General features: G+C 37.8%; 1 long non-coding RNA gene across 1 annotated transcript; it reads left to right on the forward strand.

Annotated features, from left to right (window-relative positions):
* Positions 1–314: 314 nt before the first annotated feature.
* On the forward strand, positions 315–13629 carry LOC140327766 (uncharacterized). Its single transcript, XR_011920110.1, has 3 exons — positions 315–587; positions 8888–9204; positions 10611–13629. It is a non-coding gene; the product is annotated as an uncharacterized lncRNA (long non-coding RNA).
* The last annotated feature ends 6806 nt before the right edge of the window (positions 13630–20435 follow it).

Genomic DNA, 20435 nt, shown 5'->3' on the forward strand with positions numbered 1-20435 from the left:
AAGGTGGTGGCACATTGTGACGGAATGGGGATAGGTGGTTAATGGCAGGTTTAGTTTTGCTTTAAGGATAATGAACATTGGGAGAAAGATTTAAATATCTCTTTGAATAGTAAAACACCTTAGAATTTCTAGTAAACATGCCCAAAAGTTTTACTTTATATAAATTGGTAGAGTAAAGTAAAAATGATCTTTTTTTTTTTCTTTAAATCACTTTTTTTTAGGGAGTGCCTCTGCATTCAGACTTTACTGCCACGGCCTTTTTTTTTACGTCCTGTATCCCAGAAGTGTTTCGAGGCTTCCCGAGATCAGGCATGCACAGGAATTGCTTTTTCCTGCCATGGGAAAAAAAAAGTGCAGATCTAAAGCATGTGCATTAGTGTGATTGGCACTCTTTTTTTTCTCATGTACAGCGGGTTATGTCACTGTATTTTGTGCTTGTGCAGTGCAATATCAGGGCCCAAAAGAAGAAGGAAGAGGATGGCAGTTCCCAACACTTTCTCCATGCCTGGACGAACAAGGATTCCAGGACAGCACTGGACCGAACCAAGGCCAGCTCTGGAGTGATTGATTGCTTTGCAGAAGTAAAGGTGAGTGTGCTTTTTTTTATTTTAATCATAGTTCCACTTTAGGCTTTAAGCTGTAATTTACGATTTCGACAGCTAAAAATCTCAGGATGTTTTATTAGAATTAAAGCTACACAGAACATTTTTAGCACCGTAATCGTGCTGCTTAAATCTCTTGTGAATAATCTTTACCAGTAATTTACCAATAAACAGAACAAAGGGCTCACTATGGTTTAAACTATACAAGTAGCATATAGTAGGATTAACCCTTACATAAGTGCTAAATTGGTCATTAATGTAGCTTTCTCCATAGGGTGAATTTTCTTTATCTGTTTAGCAATCTCAGCTCTTAAAGCAATCACAATGGTGTGATCAACGTACTAAGAATCACCTTATAATGATTAAGATTTAGGAAAGGATTAAAAAAGAGAGCCCTGCAGACCTAGGTAATAATAAAGGTCTAGATAATGTACCAAGATGTTGGTCCACCCAGGGCTGCCTTTACTATTCACCAAGGTACACACAACTATTGTAACAGGGAAGGGCTAGGAAACATTTGTGCTGCTTTACTAAAGAAGAAAGAATGTTTTGAGAATAAAAGATGAGCAGGAAATTGTTTTTACAATAATTAAAGTAAATATTCACACAATCGTAAAAATCAATACAATTATATTGCACAGGTAGTCCCCAGGGTACATACAAGATAGGGACTGTAGGTTTGTTCTTAAATTGAATTTGTATGTAAGTCAGAACAGGTTCATTAATTTAAAAAATGCAATTAGGACAGATGTTTGTCTCAACATATTATTAAGCAGTGTGGTGTCAGTTACTGTATAAAATCCTCACAGTGAGTTAATCACAAACAAAGCAAATAATAAAGAGAGACATTCAACCCAACCCCCCTAGCAGTTTAATTCTGTCTGTATTTCTATGCAAAAAATGGTACAATTTTTTACAAGGAAATTTATTTTACATTGTAGGCCTATTTTTCTTAGGCATAACTCACCGAAATATGTCCAATAGTTATTAAATTTAATAATAAACTTAAAAAAAAATTTGTAATATAACTGAACAGCAGCATATATAAATAATATATATACTATAAATATATATATATTATTTGAAGATTTCTTTGTATTTGACTCAATACAGCTATTTTGTATTGAATCCAATACAAAATTATTTGAATTTCCCGCCNGTTNTCCCACCCGCACCGACACATGCACCAACGTCACCAGGAAACCTGGAGATTGTCTCTGCATTCTCCGGATGAAGATCGGAGGAGGAGGACATGTTCCCACAAGCTGCGGGGACCAGCAGGACGACGGGGGATACCGATGGAGCAAGGTAAGTGGGGTTTTATTATGTTTTTAGGTATGCAAAGTGTGATTTAGGAATATCGATTTTTGCATGGAAAATCCATTCCGAGGCACACTCAGGAATACCACTAGGGGAGTTAACTTCTGGAGCAATCTGTGCTTTGATATGCAAAAAGAAACAACTGCAGAGTTTGTCTTGGTCATTTAAGAGTTACAAGAGCTTACAGAACAGCAAAATAGACTTTTTCTGCAAGCCAGTCGAACCCCTCCCCCTATCAAGCCTCTGTCCTGCACACAAATGAGCAGGGAAGCCTGTTCATATCTGGAAGTCGTCCATATGTCAGATGTCCTTAATTCGGGAACTACCTGTATTGTATTTTATTGTATGTATAAATGCAGCAAACTAGTGGGAACAGTCCAAAGGCCTTTACTGTCAAATTCATAAGAACATGTATTGTAAAGATTTTTGTTGCCATAAATCTATACAGGCTTTCTTAAAAACTTTAAGAGGTATGCACTACTCTGGTCCTTATGGTCCAGTAACAGTGCATGACTTTCATAGTTACAGATAAAGACAAAACCTTCTTTAGCAATCTGAGTAGGGCCAGGGCTACACAGGTCTGCCTAAAGTTACACCGACAGTTTTTTTATCTCAGAGTCTAAAAAATATTACATAGTGCAAAAATGTCTGTTTTATGATTCTACACAAGAGTTTGGGGTGATAATTAGGAGATCAGACTCGAAACATAAATTTCACCGAGTTCTGAATTGGAAAACTTACTCAGGAATCCCCTATAGATGCAAGCGGATTATTCACCAATAGTATACAGTGCCATTTGTTCATCACAGACAAACAGACTGTTTGTTATCAGGGCCTGATACTTACTATTAAATTAAAAAAGCTGTATTCCAGGCAAACATTTCAATCTACATATAAAATATACACAGTATAAAAAACTGTTAACTGCCAAAGGGATTTAATTCCATCAGTTCAGTCTTGAAATTTACGTAGCCCCATTATGGGGCAGAGCTACTTGAACTACACTCTGCCCTTTTGAATCTAAGTTTTCCAAATGCCTCATTGTGCAATATGTCAAGTCCCAAGTCTTCTTTCTTCTCCTTTATGGGTCTGTAGTTGCTATGAGGTCATATGTGTGCTGCCTATTTGCTGTCTGAGGGCCTAATTACAAGGCCTGGCAGCATTCAGGAATGCTGTCACATAAGGGGGTGAACATAAGATGGAAAGCAACCCAAGAGCTGGCTCACACCACTAGTTTACTGCTACCAGCAGAGGTGCCCTGGAGATCACATGCAGTGCAGTGCACCTTACCCCCAGTCTGTTACTGAACATGAAAAGGCAGAGACAGGCTGATGACCTATCAGCTTGTTCCATTTTAGCATATTTGCATGAAATTGATCTTATTGGTTTCATGTGCTGCCACTCCATAGATTAATCTGATTTCTGGTGTAAAGGGGAATAAAAAGTATCTAAATCAGACACATGTGCTTTGAAAAAATTAAAGATGTATTAAATGCAAAATTAATGGGAATAATGCTTTATTATACTGACATGAGAAGAACCTCTTCCAAGGGGGATGAACATTTTAGGCATAGTGAGGAAGGGTTAAAATTAACTTTTATTTTGAGTCTCCCTTGCAGTGATTTCCCTCACTGGAGGACATTAGCTGACCCAACAGGGGCCCAAGTACCAAAAAAAAAATTTGGCAAGGGTTATAGTGGTCCATTCTTAATTGTCTACTTTAGTAACTAAGATAAACTAAAAAAAAATGAAAGACATAAAATAGGTTCACAATTTTCTAAAAAAAATGTTTTTGTTCTACATGAACAAAAGAGAGATAGGGGAGAGAGAGGATAAAGGGAAAAATACAAGATTGGGTGAGTGGATAGAGGAACAGGGCAGATATAGTGGAAGGGGAGAGAGTGTGGTGGGAGGGAGAGCAGATAGGAAGAAGACAGAGAAGGAGGGTAAAGGGCAGAGAAGGAGAGGAAAGAATGGGAAAAAAAGAGATAGGGAGAGGGGTGCTGGGAGAAAAAGAAAGGAAAGAAGAAGGAGAAGACAGACAAGGGAGAGGGGAGAGAAGGGGAGGGAAATGGAAGAAAGAGCAGGGAGGAGAGGGGTAGGGGATAAAGAAAGGAGAAAGAGTGAGGGAGGTGGAGGAGAGAAAAGGAGAGTAGAAAAAGAAACAGAGAAGAGAGGGAAAAGAGAGAGAATTGAGAGACTAGGGGGTAGAGAGAATTTAAAGAAAGAGACAGAGAGGAAGAGCGGAGAGAGAGAGAGAAAGAAGAGAGAATGGGAAAAGAAGAGTAGAGAGAGAATAAAAAATTTTAAAAAACAGAGGAGAGAGGAAGAGGGGAGAATACAGAGGGATGGAAAAAAGGGAGAGGAAGAGGGGAAAAAGAGGTTCAGAAGAAAGAGAGCAGGAAGGACAGTAGAGGGAACAAGAAGTGAGAAGAATGGAGAAGGAGAAGACAGAGGAAGCGATGAAGGGGAAAAGAGAGAGGGAGAAAAAGAGGGTAATAAGCGAGAGAGAAAGAGGACAGGGCAGAAAGAGAGAAGGGAGAGGGGCGCAAGGAAGTTATAGGGGAGAGAGTGAGAATGGAATGGAGATGCGATACCTTTCATACAAATTTCACCCTGAATAGGACTCCACACCGTATCACATTCACCTTCACGTTGTCCTTCCTGTTAATGTAGAGCTGGCCAGCCAGTAGCAGCAGCAGCAGATTCCGGTTCCACATGTTGTAATGTTGAGATGTTGTAATGCCACCACTTACTGGTCATGTTGCCCTAGACCACTGCCTAGATGGCCTTGTGAGAAATCCGGCCCTGATTGTGCTCACACACCAAAAAAGTTAGGTTGATGAGAAGGCCTTAATTAACAAGGGTGATGGCATAGAGAAGCTTTATTTTTATAAAAAGCTTTTTTTTTTTTTTTTTTTAATAAGGAGTTTAAGATAATATTGGATAAAAGTGTTTTAATAGCAGCTATTGGGTGCAAATTAACAAATTGGTGGCTGGATAATAGGTGTAAGCGTACAGTGCACTTTAAAGAGCTTTAACTCTGCCCATCGCTAAACAAGGCATATGTGTTGTGATGTAGGTATTTTGCCTGCTGCTGTTTTAGTACAAGGGCCACCATTTACAATGAATGTCAGTGCACCATAGATCACGTGTTAAAAAGTGTGTTTTTTAGGATATGTGAATTAGCCCTAAAATGAATAAAGCATTACATTTTATTAAGATAAATTTGCCATTCCTTCATTCTTGATGTAAAGAAGCTGATCAGATTTAAATGATTCTTACGCACTTCAACATGAAAATTAAATAAACCGATCATTTTTTGCTGGCATGCCTGTTGCCATTACCCATGCCTAGCTCTGAAATTATTTTTGATTACTTATACCAAACTGGAAGTGGCCCACAATACTACAGTAGGCGGGTATACAGGAAGTTCAGAACAAAGCCCCATGAAAAAGGATCACGGGTGAATTTTAAAATTTCCATCATATTGTGGTTCTATAAAAAGCAGAATGCTAGGGAGTAGTGTCTATTATTCTCCTACGTGTGGCCCACAGCATTAACGCTTTTGATGCAGACTGACTTGTGACATATTACTTTGGTACCAGAGGCGTTAATTTGCATTTTGGATGAAAGCTGCACAGGGATGACTAATAGTCCCGCGACCACTATGCAATTACGTACTCATGTTGTGGTTCACTATTCTAGCCTCAAATTATCCATTCACTGCTGGTCATTAACCTTGATAATTACAGCAGTGCATTTGTTTTTAGAGAGCGCCTTTGTGATGCAGTGAGAAAGCAGGTGAGAGCTGAATTAGGCACACATTATGAACAGCAGCAGTTGCTGAGGTTTTTCAGCTGTCTAGTAATGACGGCTGCTCTTGTGCTCGTGTATTGGAGGTCCTGAACATCTCATTAGAACAGTTCAATTCTGTCTCCACAGCAACATCTCATGTCTTTCCTGACACAATGGCACAGCTTGAGAACTTAGAGACTCGGGAGGAAGCTGACTTGCATACATTGCCCACTGCTGGATAGAAAGAACATAGTGACAGGAGAGAAAGGAATCGGCGTCACTGGAGAGTGTGGTGCTGATTAGTGTATGATAGAAAAAAATATAAATCCTTCAGCGCTGCCTGCCATTGTTGTGATTCAATGTAGAGGTCTGATCTTGCCAGCAGCAGGTGCAATGCGCCTAGCAGGAAATAGGAATCTGCACTTCATATGCCACGCATTTCCAAAAGTCTTTACAGAAAACTCCGATGGATTACTAGATCTAAATTATCTATCTACCCATCTATCCATCTCTCTGCTGTTGGCAAAATGCAAAATTGGTAAAACATTTTTTGTTCAAAAAGACAATACTTTATTTCCAACACCAGTGGCAACATAGAAGTCATTCTTCAGTATGTAATGTAAAGGCATGGTGGATGCATAGGGTGCTTATATTGATAAGAAAGTTAACACTCACTGTCATGTTGGCAGGTCTGATTTAAAGGGTTGCCTATCTTTAGTAAATGGGCAACTCCTGCAACTAATAATTCCCTTTCATATCACTTACATGGCCCTGAAGGCTCTTCTATTTTACTTATAACGTATATGGCATATACTCAATATATTATTAAGCAAAGGTCCATGCTGTGAAGGTCAGCCTTAATATGCACAATCCGCAGCTAATAAATATAATAGTATAATATATAACAGTTTAATGTGCACTGAACTACATATTAGGGATTAACTTTGATGCATGCTCAGAATAATCTCCATTTAGCACAGATGAATAACATCTCTGCTGCACAAAACGCATGCATGCCACAGTTTATATGATGTCTTGGACCAAGTTGCATGTATCGCTCATAGTGTCTATTAGATGGCTAACATTGGGCCATTAGACACCTAGGATCACTTAGCAATTTCCAAATTTCTATGTTTTAGTAGCTAAAACAGATGCCAGAGCTTAACATAAGACTAGCATCTGAGGCCCATATAAACGACTATGATACAAATTGGCCTCAAATTATTCAATTCATTTTATTAAAGGCTGGAGAAGATAGATTATCGTGGGTTTACCTGGGTGATCCAGAAAACCTGGACTGGGTTTCTTAAAATAATTTCCTATTTGGCAAATGTTTTCAATCCTGCACTAAATCCTACCAGGTTTGCTGAATCACCCAGGTTCACCCATAATAGTCTAACTTCTCCAGTCTTGGGGTTCCTTGATAAATCAGGCCCATTGTGTCAAATATCTCATTCCATATCATTTTGTGCATACTTTTGCCTTTTTTTATTCCTTTATTCATTTTTAATTGTAAACTGCCACATGTGAATGAATGTCATGATATTTTTAAAAAAAAAGGTTTAGCTTGTTGGATGTTGCTGCTTTAGTTTTCCAAGTCGTTATAATTCCTGCAGTGGAGAGATGTTTTTAAAAGAACATGCAAAAAGCCATGGATACGTTAAGACTGTAGTTTCTATCTAGAATTGTTTAATAAAAAAAAATATATATATATACTGTATATGAGTTATGTCTCCTATTTTCATTTTAAGGTTAGGTTGCATTAATTATTCTTTTCTATTTTGTAACCTTGCTTATTGTTTAGATTTTTCTGGTACACCGGCATTGACACACTTTAGCAGAGTTTGGCCATACATATTATTGTGATGGCAAGCAAAGACTTCTGCTCCCAATGGCAAGACTATTTGACCATCTGTATATAACATAGTCCTCTATGGTACAAGAATCTCTGCCTCACATATTTGTGTAGAACATGTGTGGCCTGAGTGCGCAGAAATGCACCATTTATTGGTTATTTATTGGTTATTATTGGAAAAATTAATTTGGCCATCCCTCTTGCAAGTTAAATCGGTACTCAAATGTCTGCCGCTCTACGTTCAGGCTGTACATTGAATATGACTGTGTTAGCACTGCAAATCGTGCCGGCGCCGCTGCTCCTATTCGCAGGCACGGGCGCCGGGTCCTATCTTTCAGGTAACCCACTACCTATGTTCCATGCCTGTGTTTCCTTCATGCTGAGACTTGCTCTGGTGTTTGAGCTGGCGTGGGTGTGTCTCTCCTAATCTATGAGGTAACACACACACACGCCCTCTGTTTTCTACAGTACTAAGGTGTTTTCTCTGTTTTGCTTTGCTGTGTACCGGACCTTGCTTACGTTTTTGGACTTTGCCTGTTTCCTGCCTGACCCTGACCTCGGATTACGTTTTTGGACTTTACCTGTTTGCTGCCTGACCCTGATCTTGGATCCTTGTTTTTGGACTTCTTGGCCACGCAAGCCCCTCGGTGCCTGCACCGGGTTTCCTGACTCCTGTGGTCAGCTGCCACTGGTCTGGGGATTGCTCTGGAGTGGCACCTGGCAGCTACCCCGCAGCCCAAGCCTATCCTCACCATCAGAGGCTCTAGCGAAGACCTGGTAGCGGCTTAGTCACGCCCCTCTGGAGTATACCCAGTCAGTGGCACAGTGGGTCTACACCCGCTTGCATAACAGACTGTTAAAGGCACTCACCCACGGCAGAGGTCTCATTCCCTACAAAGCTATAGGTAGACCTGGCCCTGTGGTTCCTAGAAGGTCTTAATTTAGAGACAGCAGTTACCACCCAGTATTTTGGTAAATGTCTAATGTGCCACATTTTATCATTGGAAATGCTAAAATATGACCTTTCATCAGTAAACCTGAAGTAATGATGTATCAGCTACACCCATTAAGGAAAGCTCAGAAAAGTATTTTATATGTAAAGAAATTTGATTTGCTTACTGGAGGCATAATGAAGTGGTTGTGTCTTCCATGAACAGTTTGAGAAGAATCACTGCTCCAAACAAAATCCGCATCTTGGACTCAATCCTGGGCTCTTGGCCCATTCATCTATCTGTTGTATAATACATCTCAAAGCACTTTGCAGGTGTTTATTAGTATGTAACAAATTGTAAAATCGATGTTTCTGTTTTAGGCATCATCAGAAGAAGGCTCAGAGTGGTTTGGATCCCTGGCAAAATAACTGCATACCAAGAGCAAAAGTTTCTAATTCCAGTCATCAAGATGCAAAAGAAAGAACAAATGTGCTCTTGAAAAGGGTTTTAAGGAACCTGGACTTTGGCACTTCTGTTAAGAGGTTCAGTTCCCTGAGGCAGCCTGATTACAATAGACAGAAAGAACCAAAAGCCACTGAAGATATTCTACACCCATTGTTTAACCATTGTTTACACCAAATTCCTTCAACTGAAGGGGTGGTATATTTACTCTCCAGGAAGTGTCAAATGACAAAAGGTAACAGCAATTGAAATGGATCTAGGGGGAGGTACCATGAACGGTTTAAATCTTTTTCTAAAAAGAGTTTGTGACAGCTAACAAGTGATCCTTCTAACACTGATTTTATGACTAGGCTTTATGGAAATTTATAATATTAAATTGCTATTATTATTATGCTGAAGTACACTTAAGTATATATTAAAGTACACTTTCACTTTCTATTGGGAATAATGCCTTTTGTCAATTTAAGTTTACCTCGGGTGGATATCCCTCCCTCTCACCACATGGTTTAAAATCGCCTTCCTATTTCCCTAGCCACTAAAACATGCCAGACCCAGATTACTTCCCCTACTCAAGTGTCTGTTTACCTATCCTTGCCCAATTGCCTCTTACCTTCTTGGAAATGCACATCACATAGAGTGGCACTTTAGATACCCACTATAGCGCTGTATAGTGCTGCCGAACACATGTGCATTGGCATTACTGATGTGTGAGGGATCCAGAGCTTTCATTGTTATGTGAAAGATGCAAGAGGCATGGCCACTGTAGTGATGAAATTGGAGGTAGTTTGTCTCAACCACATCATGTCAGCCACCTTCCTCCAAAACACTATCAACCTACATTCAACCTACCACTTCAGCCCCCTACTGCTTCACTTTCACCTTGACAGCCACATCTTCCTTCTTTCTCCCACCACCACAAGCTAGCGCAACCCCCCCACACACACACACACACACACCCACACACCTCTTGCTCATAGCACTGCTGTGCCATCCATATTGCCACTAATCTCACCACTACCATATCAATCCTTTCCCATCTTCACCATCACCATTGCACTCCCATTCTCATCACCACTGTGCCAGTCACCCCCCACACACACACACAGACCAGTCTTTCTCCCGCAGCACCCGCGGTCATCTGGCACAGTTGCAGTGGCCAAACATCAGTGGCCAAACAGTGTAATGCAGTCCCTGTATTGAAAATGCAATCTGAAATTCATGCCGGGAAACTGAAGGACCCAGATTATCGATGGCTGGATTTTCGATTGTCAACCTGTACTGACTATTCCAGTTTCAAGAAGCACAGCCTACAATCTCCTATATTTTGATGCTCTGCTCTTGGCAACTGCAAGTGAACACTGTTTGTCCCACCTGTTTCACAGACACTTTATTCCCAATGCAGAATGTAAACACGTAGCTAGAGGATTGCAGGTCATTCTTTTTGAAGTATGGATTGTATCCTCAAAATAGGTTATTTATCGTGATTACATTTTTTAGAAATTGTTTACTGAAGTTAAGAGGATGGATGCCCAGCATTGCCATTCAATAAGGCTTTGTGGGGGCAAATGACAGCCTAATATTTTAGTATGTAACTGTGCAAATATCAGGTCTTTTGATTCTTAAAACTGTTTTTTCTTTTAGTGAGAAGCTGTGATGGCAGAGGCACAAGCAAGTTTCACGTCGTTGGAGTTTCGGGCCGTCATGAAGTTTTTGTTTCTCCAGGGAAAGTCAGCAAAGGACATTCACACTGAGATGTCACAAACACTGGGGGAGAAGTTTTCTTTCCTACAGCACTGTCAAAACCTGGATATCTCGTTTCAAGACTGGGCAGTTCACCATTGAAGATGAGCCCTGCAGTGGGCGCCCCCCAACCTCATATGACCCGGCAACCTGCAATGCTGTGCATAAGCTGATTATTGAGGACCGGTGAATATCCGCAAAAAAAATAGCCCAGATACTTGCCATCTCACGGGAGCGTGTTGAGTTTGTTATCACCACTATCCTTGACATGTGCAAGCTTTTAGCGATGTGGGTGCTGAAATGTTTGAACAGTGATCAGAAGAAGAAACGAGTTCAAGAATCCAAAGCCATTTTGGCCCATTTTGAAGCTGCACAGGACTTTTTGGCTAGGTTAGTGACTGAGGATGAAACCTGGCTCCACATCTATGATCCTGAAATTAAGGAACAGTCAAAGAAATGGCGCCAAAGCGGGTCCAAAAAAGTCATGATGTCTGTTTTCTGGGACAAACGCGGTATTCCACCGTGGAAAGTTGACCAAAGGGATCCTTTTTTTGCAGGACAATGCACCTGCGCACACGTCCAATGTTGTGGCTACCAAATTGAACACCCTGGGTTTCCAATTGGTCTACCATCCCCCCTACTTACCTGACCTGTCCCGAAATTTGAAGAAACACCTGAAGGGGCAATGTTTTAAGGATGTTTCTGAAGTCAAAGATGCTGCTGAGAGCTGGTTTGCGGCCCAACCAAAGGACTTTTCTTTGCACGATCTATAAAAGCTGCAACTTTGCTGTACCAAGTGCATCAGTCTCAGGGGGGAATATGTTGAATAAATGTGTTATTTATTAACTCTGGCTCTAACTTCTTTCTGGGCAAAGCCAGGAACATCTCAGCACCCCCTCGTATCAATAAAATTTAAACTATTCATTTAGCTATTTGCCTGGACTTTCACTTTATTGAAAATGTCATTTTTATTGGATTTGCAAAGGTCAATTACCAATAGGTATTTGCAGTAAACATGAATATTTGCTTTAAAGTAAGCAATTAGGACAAATCTGAGATAGTGGACATGATGGGAGCCCGGGCTACTTATGCATAAGGATTTCCAGCTATTAGTCACTACTGTATATTTTGCAGTGCATTAGATAAGGATTGCAGAGTATTTCCTAAAATGTCAGGAACAATATAACATTATAAGGTTGTGTTAAAAACTGTACAGAGCTATTTTTCCAACCAACTGCATGAGCATTCGTTTTTTATGAATTAACTGGTATTCGCCGTTAGGTTTGGGGATTTTTGTGCACAATGTATAAAGCTGATGGTTGTGCAAAGGGACAAAATCAAATTTTCGTGGGGTATTTTCCTATGTAAGTTAGTGCTCTTAGGCTGTTATGACTTCCAAATGGCTATTTTATTTTAGAAATTATTGTTAACAGGGTGTTAACCATTTCATGAAAGACAACATATATATTAGAAAACAATTGTCCATATTTTGAAAATATTTGCCAATGAATTACAGTGTTTTCATAAATACTGATACATTTGCACATAATTTTTTTAAATATTTATTTATTTATTTTTTATCAGCAGACCCCTGACTGTAAGATTAGGTGAGACGATTCTCTTCTAGTGTCACAGGTTATATTGTTTGCTCCTATTAGACAGTGACTGAGACTCACTCATTAGACTGACCCTTTGTGTCTTGTAGCAAAGTTTTGTGCATCAGCAGGGGGCGAGCTTGTGCTACTGGTCCTAATTTTTTTCCAATGTAAAAGTAGTCTTCTGGTGCAAGTAAGGCTTACAACAATAAAGCCTATAATATTCTACAACAGTCTACATTCTTGTATAGCAGCATGCAGCATAGTAGTGATATTATAGAGCTGCAGTTCCCATTATTATACATATGTTATATAATTCATTATAAGTAGACACCTCCCAGTACCCCTAATTTGTATTCCTTAACACTTTGCAGTTTTTATTATTATTACATGTGTACCCCTTTTAAATAAAACTAATATCCTTAGTGGCTTATTTTCACCTTACATTGTGTCGCAGGCGCATGATATTGTATTAGATATCATTGCAAAAGGTGGAGAAATAAAACAGAACTAAAAATAAGCCCAAATGTATATTATAGAGGGATACAAGGTCAATCAGTAGATTCATGCATGGTTTTGACAAACAACCTAGTTGGATTGACATTTAGAATTGGTGAATTTTTTGAAGGATTGTAAAAAGATCAAGCAATGTTAACATAAATTACAGCTGTTCTGTTTCTAGCGTGAGCAATCATTGTTTTTGTCACTTGCACACTTGATTCTTCTTTTACCTCCATGTTAAACACATGCATATTGAATATAAAGCACAGGGAGGCAGGCATTGGGCCTGAAATCCAACATATGTCAATCTAGAATGCATTCTTGCCATCTAAACAAACGCTGTAGTCTGCAAAAACTGTATTGAACCTTCTTCTACCTCTGCAATGTTTTCAAGGATACAAGAAGAATAAAAGTGACCTTTTTATTTCCACCACAATAAAAGTAATGTTCAAAACAGTAGCAGTGGCTTTAGCAGTAGCAGTGACTTAAGTCAATAGATATATTAAACTGCATTCTTTCTCTAGTGTTCAACCACTACTTGTTTTTAAAACACTGACCGTCATTGGTCACTTAACACAGTTTTCACGATCAATGTGGTATTTTCGAATGTATTCTTCTCATTTATGTGGATCCTTACTGATAATACAAGAAGCAATAGCAGGTATGTACATTCTGTTATATAAAATCAAAAAAGTTACAGAAATCAATATTTGTGTTTGGATATGCCATATGTTTTTAGCTTCCAACCATTTTATGAGACGGTTTATGTTCCATGCTTTATGATATGCATGCACCAAGACAAGCTCAATAAAACTCCGGTAACAGTATAAGAGATCATTCATGATAGTTGGTATTTAGGGAAATGGTAAGGGGGGTGGGGGTTGATGGTTAGTTAATGTTAAAATTTGAGAGCAGCTAAAGTGTTTTAGACAACTGACAGTTTCAGAGACTGTGTGTGCCACATCCTACCTCTGGATACCTGTGTTCATGCCTAAACAATTACCTTCAGTACCACCAGCAACACATTTTTAGACCTGCTTACGATACTAATTGGAGTGGTACACTACTCCCATTCTAGCACATATTCTCTAACTACAAGGTGAAGGTTCCTATTTAAAACAATTTTTTTTATCCATTCATTGCAGCATTGAATCAGCTCTGAAACATAAAAAATGAAACTCACCTGGACAGGTTGTCAGATTAGTTAAAGTGCAATATTCAAAGTGCCAAAACCAATAACCACCAATCACAGCTGATCTTTAAACAGGCTGTTTCTAGTAATAATAAATCTGATCTAATCTCTTGTCTTTGCTTATGAATTGTCATGATTAATAAACTAGTTTGGTTAATCCGTTGTTAAATGATGATCATAAAGCTTTCATAAGGGCTTCCTGTTGCATATGTTCTAACTGTTGTTTAGATAACTTTACAGTAAAATGTTAATATTATGTATGTATTATTATGTTAATTAGTGTATCTAAACTAAAAAAATATATATATAATAAATTGCAACTTTCTAAATCTTAAGTGTGTGGGCGCAATTTATTTTTCATTTTTTAAGCTTTCTTCTTTTTATTTCACCTAAGTAACACACTTAGGATGACAATGCTCACTTACTCTACTGGATCAGGACAACAGAAACAGAAACGACAGGATGCTACCATGTGCTATTGTCAATAACACAGATAGCGGTGACTTTACAGTTCTTTGAGATAGCTAAGAACAATGTACAGACAGCAGAGGAAGTTATACGTATTCAAAATGTATTGCATCAAAAGGTGTGTTTTTGAACTTCAAACAAATAAAACTAAATCATTTAAATGTATATTTACTAGACTAAAAAATGTTGTTAGTGGATTCATTTATATCCTTTAAAAAAAAATTCATCATAGAGAGTATCAGAATATTCACCTACACATAATGAATATGTTACATGCCAGAAATGCAAAAATTCTCTCTGTTTTTTTATTGTAATTTAAGCGGTTGTGAGTGTGAGATTGTAATTAACATTTTGCTTGATGTAAATTACATGTTTGAAAGCATTAATGTATTTCAAACCTGAAAAACCTGCAGTCATTATCTTATGTACTGAAACTTCAAAAGAGTATTTCTGTTCCAAGATGACTGTACATAATGCCTCATATATGCATTGTATACATAGAAATCCTTTACTATTGTAATGCTTACTATTGTATATGTGGCTCACATAGTATGTGCTATAAAAATTTAAATAGACACCAAACACCAATAGATTGTTATAAAACCATTTTTTTTCTTTTTCAGCTAAAGACTTCCTTTCCCCACGAATACCCTCATTACAGCAGCACGTTTTCACTGTGCAGTGCTATGCCTCATGTGTCTGCAGTCTATGCTAGCTGGGTTTACAGCTCTGTAAGGCTTCGCTTGCCTCTAATAAGCTGATACCTTTCACAAGCAATTGTTAGGTGCTCCGACTGCAATAAGGACATGCCCAAGATAACCACAAATGTTCTAGTGAAAGGCAGCATGGAGAAAATGCTCCTTTTCAGCTATCTCTTGCCATCGGAAACCACCGACGTAAGGTAATGTGTGCTCTTAATTCACCTGTCTTATTGATAATTCTATCCTAAAAATTGTAATTCATCTAAAAGAGTCTTACAATGATTTTTTTTTTACAGCTGATCAATGCTTTAATGTGAATTAATAAAGGAACATTGTAGTAGTAAGCCTCGTTCTAGACATGTGGCTTCCTCCAGCTGTCATCAGAATGGGCAGCTAATAAACGCATCATAAACCAAAGCCAATGGCATGTGCAAGCTGTATTGGGAGCAGACAGGTTCTGCTTGTCATGCAACAACCCTTGTAATATAGTATATGTGACAGTCTGTTTGCAAAGCCCAGCCCCTGGCTGATCCAAAGCCAGATAGAAATTATGTAACTAGAATTATGTAATAGTCTATCTGATACATTGTGATATTGACAATAACAATATAGCAATATTAAATACATTTTATACACATGTTTAAACGTATTTCCAGAATAACACTGTCTTTCTTAGCTATAGGTATTTTCGTACGAATGTTAGTCTCAGTAGTTTCTAGCAGATTAGCGTCCATTTTGTGCTGTGTACTGTATATTTGTGTTATTTAGGGGAAAGATAGCAACATTAATCATCACATATCAGTAGTCTAAAGGTTGTTGGTATATTGAAAAAGACAATAGGCATGGCAGAGATGTTTATACCTAAATATGTGGCTGTGAAATGAGGACTTTTGAAAGGCTGCTAACAGAGTTATAAACCCCTCCAATCAGTACAATATCAGCAGGTGAGTGAATAGGAAGCAAAATGTACTTTCAAAAAACCCAGGGTTTCCTTGATGGTGGAATATGAGGGATATCTTTCTATATTCTAGGTACATTCCTAGATTTAATACTAATGCCAAATAGTGAAAAACTTTCAAAGACACCACCGGAGAATGGTGTCTTTAAGAACCGAATAAATGATATATTGGCAATTTCTGCATGCATCTAGAATGAATAGGTGTATTTAAGGCTCAGCTCATTGTAAAATTGTGTGCATCATTTGTGACCTTATAGTTGTGGTGATTAAACTTCTACAAAGTATCATCATAAACGTAAATGTGACACGTTTCAGTAGTATTAGTAGTATTCAGTAGCTTAGTATCCGCATCTTCAGACATATTTGACTGTTTTGCTACAAAGAAACTACAACAAACAATGTAACAAAAACAAATGTGAACCAAAAAATTCCAAACAATAAGATATAAATGCCATAAATAACCAAGAGAATGTCAGATATCAAAGATACCTATATACAATTAACCTATGTGAATATCCAGGTGTTTAATCAAAAACATAACCACTCAAGGCCGATAAATAGGTTCACTCCAACTCACTTAGGTTTCCACAGGGAGTATATGTAGGTTAAAAGAATAAGGCCTAGTAAAGGGAAAATTAGATTAACTAGAGAGTGAATGTGTCTGGCAAATGGGTCATGTTGGAAGACCTTTGTTCCTGTATGTTCATTGTATGGTTAAAAAATCAAAGAAAAAGATGATTTTTTTTTACTGGAGAAGGAATAGAAAACAAAAAGTAAAAGATTGAACCAAAGTAATCAAAATCTTATATACAAATAAACTTGTATATAACTTTTAAATAAACTCTGTAACTTGCATTTATTATAAATCATAGATTAGAGCTTGGAAGCAAAAATAAAAAGTTATTCTCACGAGCCAGATATGTTTAAAGATTCAGTTATCTACAGATAGTTTTTATTGATATACGCATGAGTAATGCTAGTGTATACAGAAAAAAGTAAGCATAGGTAATAAGTATTAATGTAATAAAATATTCAGGTATGTAAAGGGAGGTGGTCTAAACTTAACTCAGAAAAAAGAAAAACAATATTTATGAGTAAATCATATCAGATATATAACAGTTTAGGTGGGGGCTTCAGTGATTATGCAAATGTAAGTTTAAATAATATTATTAGAATAATACCGTTATCCCAAAGAATTATATGAGTCATAAGAACTTGCTGGACTGTGTCTTTACTTCTTTTATGTTTTGTATGCTCCTTTAGCAAAAAGTTTATTCCTTGATCTGTTCCTGTCTATTTGGGACACTGTTGCATGCTTCACAATCTTCTGTTTCATTTTCCCTTAATAGTAAGTAAGTAGAATATCAAAAGGGAAAGTGGGACCCTCTCTTAAAGCCTACTGCACATGGCAGACCAGGGAATCCAAATTGATGCTCCTATTCTGACTCCTATTCTGAAAACAAATTAGCATGTGGATAGCATCTCTGATTTGCAGCAACACCTGGAACTGCCTTAGCTTAAATTAAAGATTTCACATGTATAACATTCTCATATACAAACTACCTGAATCTTTCACTAGTATGGAGGTTATGGTTAAAGCCTTTATCGAGTCAGGATTTGGCTGACAAGTAGAATAGCTACAGTTTAAAAAGCTTCAAAACACATAGAGACATAAGCACCTTACTTATGCAAGAAGGGGAAGATTGGCCATACTCCTCCTGCCTTTAAATCCTTGAGCACCCAGATCTGCAAAAAAATACTGGCTTTGTTTCACGCACAATCCCAATTACTCTGTCTCTTTAAAATATGAGGCCTCTGGCTCAGATAGGCCTGAGGCTCTAGATGTCAATGATGTGGTATGATTTATTAGAAAAATGCCCAATTTTTGATATAAAAACAGACAAATCTTTTTCCCCCCATTTTTTTGAAGCGGAACAGATGGGACAGCATAGAGAGTGGGAAATTGAAGCCATATGTGCACCTTTTATCTAAATGGGTTGAGCTACCTGAACACTTTTGCACTTAAACCATTGTATGTATATGTATCTGGGCTTTGAGGCTTCCATTAGATGGAAGGCCCAAGATTCGGGTGTATGAAACAGATCTCAGCCTAAGCATATCTGGAAGTTGCATTGGTTTTCCATCTGCTTTGCATTTGGAATGTATTGGATTCACACCAAGGCCTGACTTAATTTGCTACTCAGCTGTTATCATCAGGTACTGGGAGATCAACGCCTTCTCCCCCTTTGGTTGATTTTAAACTGTTGCCAATTACCTATAATTTTGTGTTCTTTTTGGTACCCTCATGGTTTGATCCCGCTAAGCTCTTTATCCCTCCTTTCTATGTACCCTTCCTTTGTTTTACAAAAAAAGAAAAATGAAAATATTCAGGTTCTATTATATATTATATATATATTATATTATTGGTTATACACGATCCTGTTTATGGTTTTATTAATGCATTTACATGTTTAATTTGTGTAATAAGTTTACAAAGCTTTTTTGATTATGTGTATCTTGAAAATTCTCTAAAGATTATTTTTGTGTTTCCTCATCTCTCATACCACCTTCTTACCTGTACTTCCTTTTACAGACTGCACATGTCACATACTGTATGAACCTCTTCCCCATCACAAAAAGGTTCTTACACCTCCATGGCAGTGTCAAATTTTTCTTTATTTAGTGGGACTGCCCCACTCTCTATTTCTGACATCTTCCCGTTTCATCCTTTTTGTTGCTGTTTCTTCTTTATGTTAACTTTTCTGTAGCTTTCCCTATTAAATAATCGTCCCATTTTCTCTCTTCCTTCTCTAGTAGTACACCTTCTCTCCTTTTTTTTTTCTTCAAATTTTTGCAATCCTCCCAGTGTCATTCATTTTATCTCCCCGAAACTCAACAGTCATAAAAATGTATTTCACTAAATGTGAAGCATCTAAATCTTCCTGAGAAGCAGTCCCGAGCCTTACAAACTTTCCTTAAACATATGGCCCACAAACTGGCAAATTTACATACTTGCTGGTGTTTCATGCCACTACTACTATTCATAAAGTGAAGGAAGTATTGCTTTTACAATCCAAGAAATTACCCTAAATGATCAAGGTCAGCTTCATACCTAGTTGTGAGGTGAAGAACAATGCAGGTAAAGTGAATAATCCGGTGCATTGGATGGCTAGTAGGCATTATGAATCCTTTTTACCTCACTTGACACAGGGAAAGTTTTTGATAGAGTTTTATGAGATTATACGTCCGAATCTTTACAACACTTTGACTCTTAACCAGGATTCTTTTTAGGATTTTAGCACGGTGTTCTACCTCACAAACATGAGTTGGGGTTAATGAGTACTTGTCTAGCACTTTGACATTTTTACTGGCACCAAGCAGGGAAGCCGTCTCCCCTTCTCATATTTATCTTGACTTTGAAGCCTTTCTTTAGACAAATTAGACAGCATAACAATATTCCAGCACTTACAATTGAACAGAAAGAATATAAAGTGGCTGTGTTTGCAGATGACTTACTGTTAGTCTTGTCTCAACTGCATATTACATTGCTCAATCCTATGAAAGTGTTCTACTATATCTCCAAATTTTTGATTAACTATTCAGTCTTTTGCACTCAACTTATCTCCTCTATTCCAAGGACTTCCAGAGTAATTTTCCTTCATTTGGAAACTGAAATCCAACAGCCTGCACAATAGAAAAGTTCAACATTTTTCCAGGTTCGTCAAGGCAGCAATTTTGAAAATGGATGTCTCATCTAGGATTTTATATATTTTCTTCAAGTTGTACAAATCCACCTTTTAAAATCTTTTATTCAAGTGATTTTAATCTATGTTTTGCTCTTTTCTGTGGGGTAACAGGAAGGAATTATTTTGTGATCCTTAATGCAACAAAAAAACATGTATTTTTATATGTTTTTACTTTTTGATGGTAATATTTCTTTAGCGTTTTTTTTTTCTTTTAAATTCAGTAAAAAGTCAGATGGAGTTGTTAATATAATTTGCATTGAATGGTTATTCTGTTCAGTTATTCACATATATAACGTTCCAAAAAAGGTCAACGCCCCTTTTTTGGAACGTTATATATGTTTTTCCCCTATTTGGAGGGCTTTTCTTAGTTTTGAATCCCCAAACTGGACAAAGTTTTCCACTTCCACGGCAAGTGAGCAATTTTAGGCTAAAATTTCTCACCTCCATAGATTTAAATTGGTGCCACTTGCTTTCGCTTTTTCAAGTGTCCTACTCAAGCAGTTTCCATTCACAGAAAAAGTGGAGAAAGAGCTTTTGGCTTTTGCAGCCATTGGCAAATGCCCTA

Source organism: Pyxicephalus adspersus, chromosome 3 (assembly GCF_032062135.1).
Source record: "Pyxicephalus adspersus chromosome 3, UCB_Pads_2.0, whole genome shotgun sequence".
Taxonomy (NCBI): Eukaryota; Metazoa; Chordata; class Amphibia; order Anura; family Pyxicephalidae; genus Pyxicephalus; species Pyxicephalus adspersus.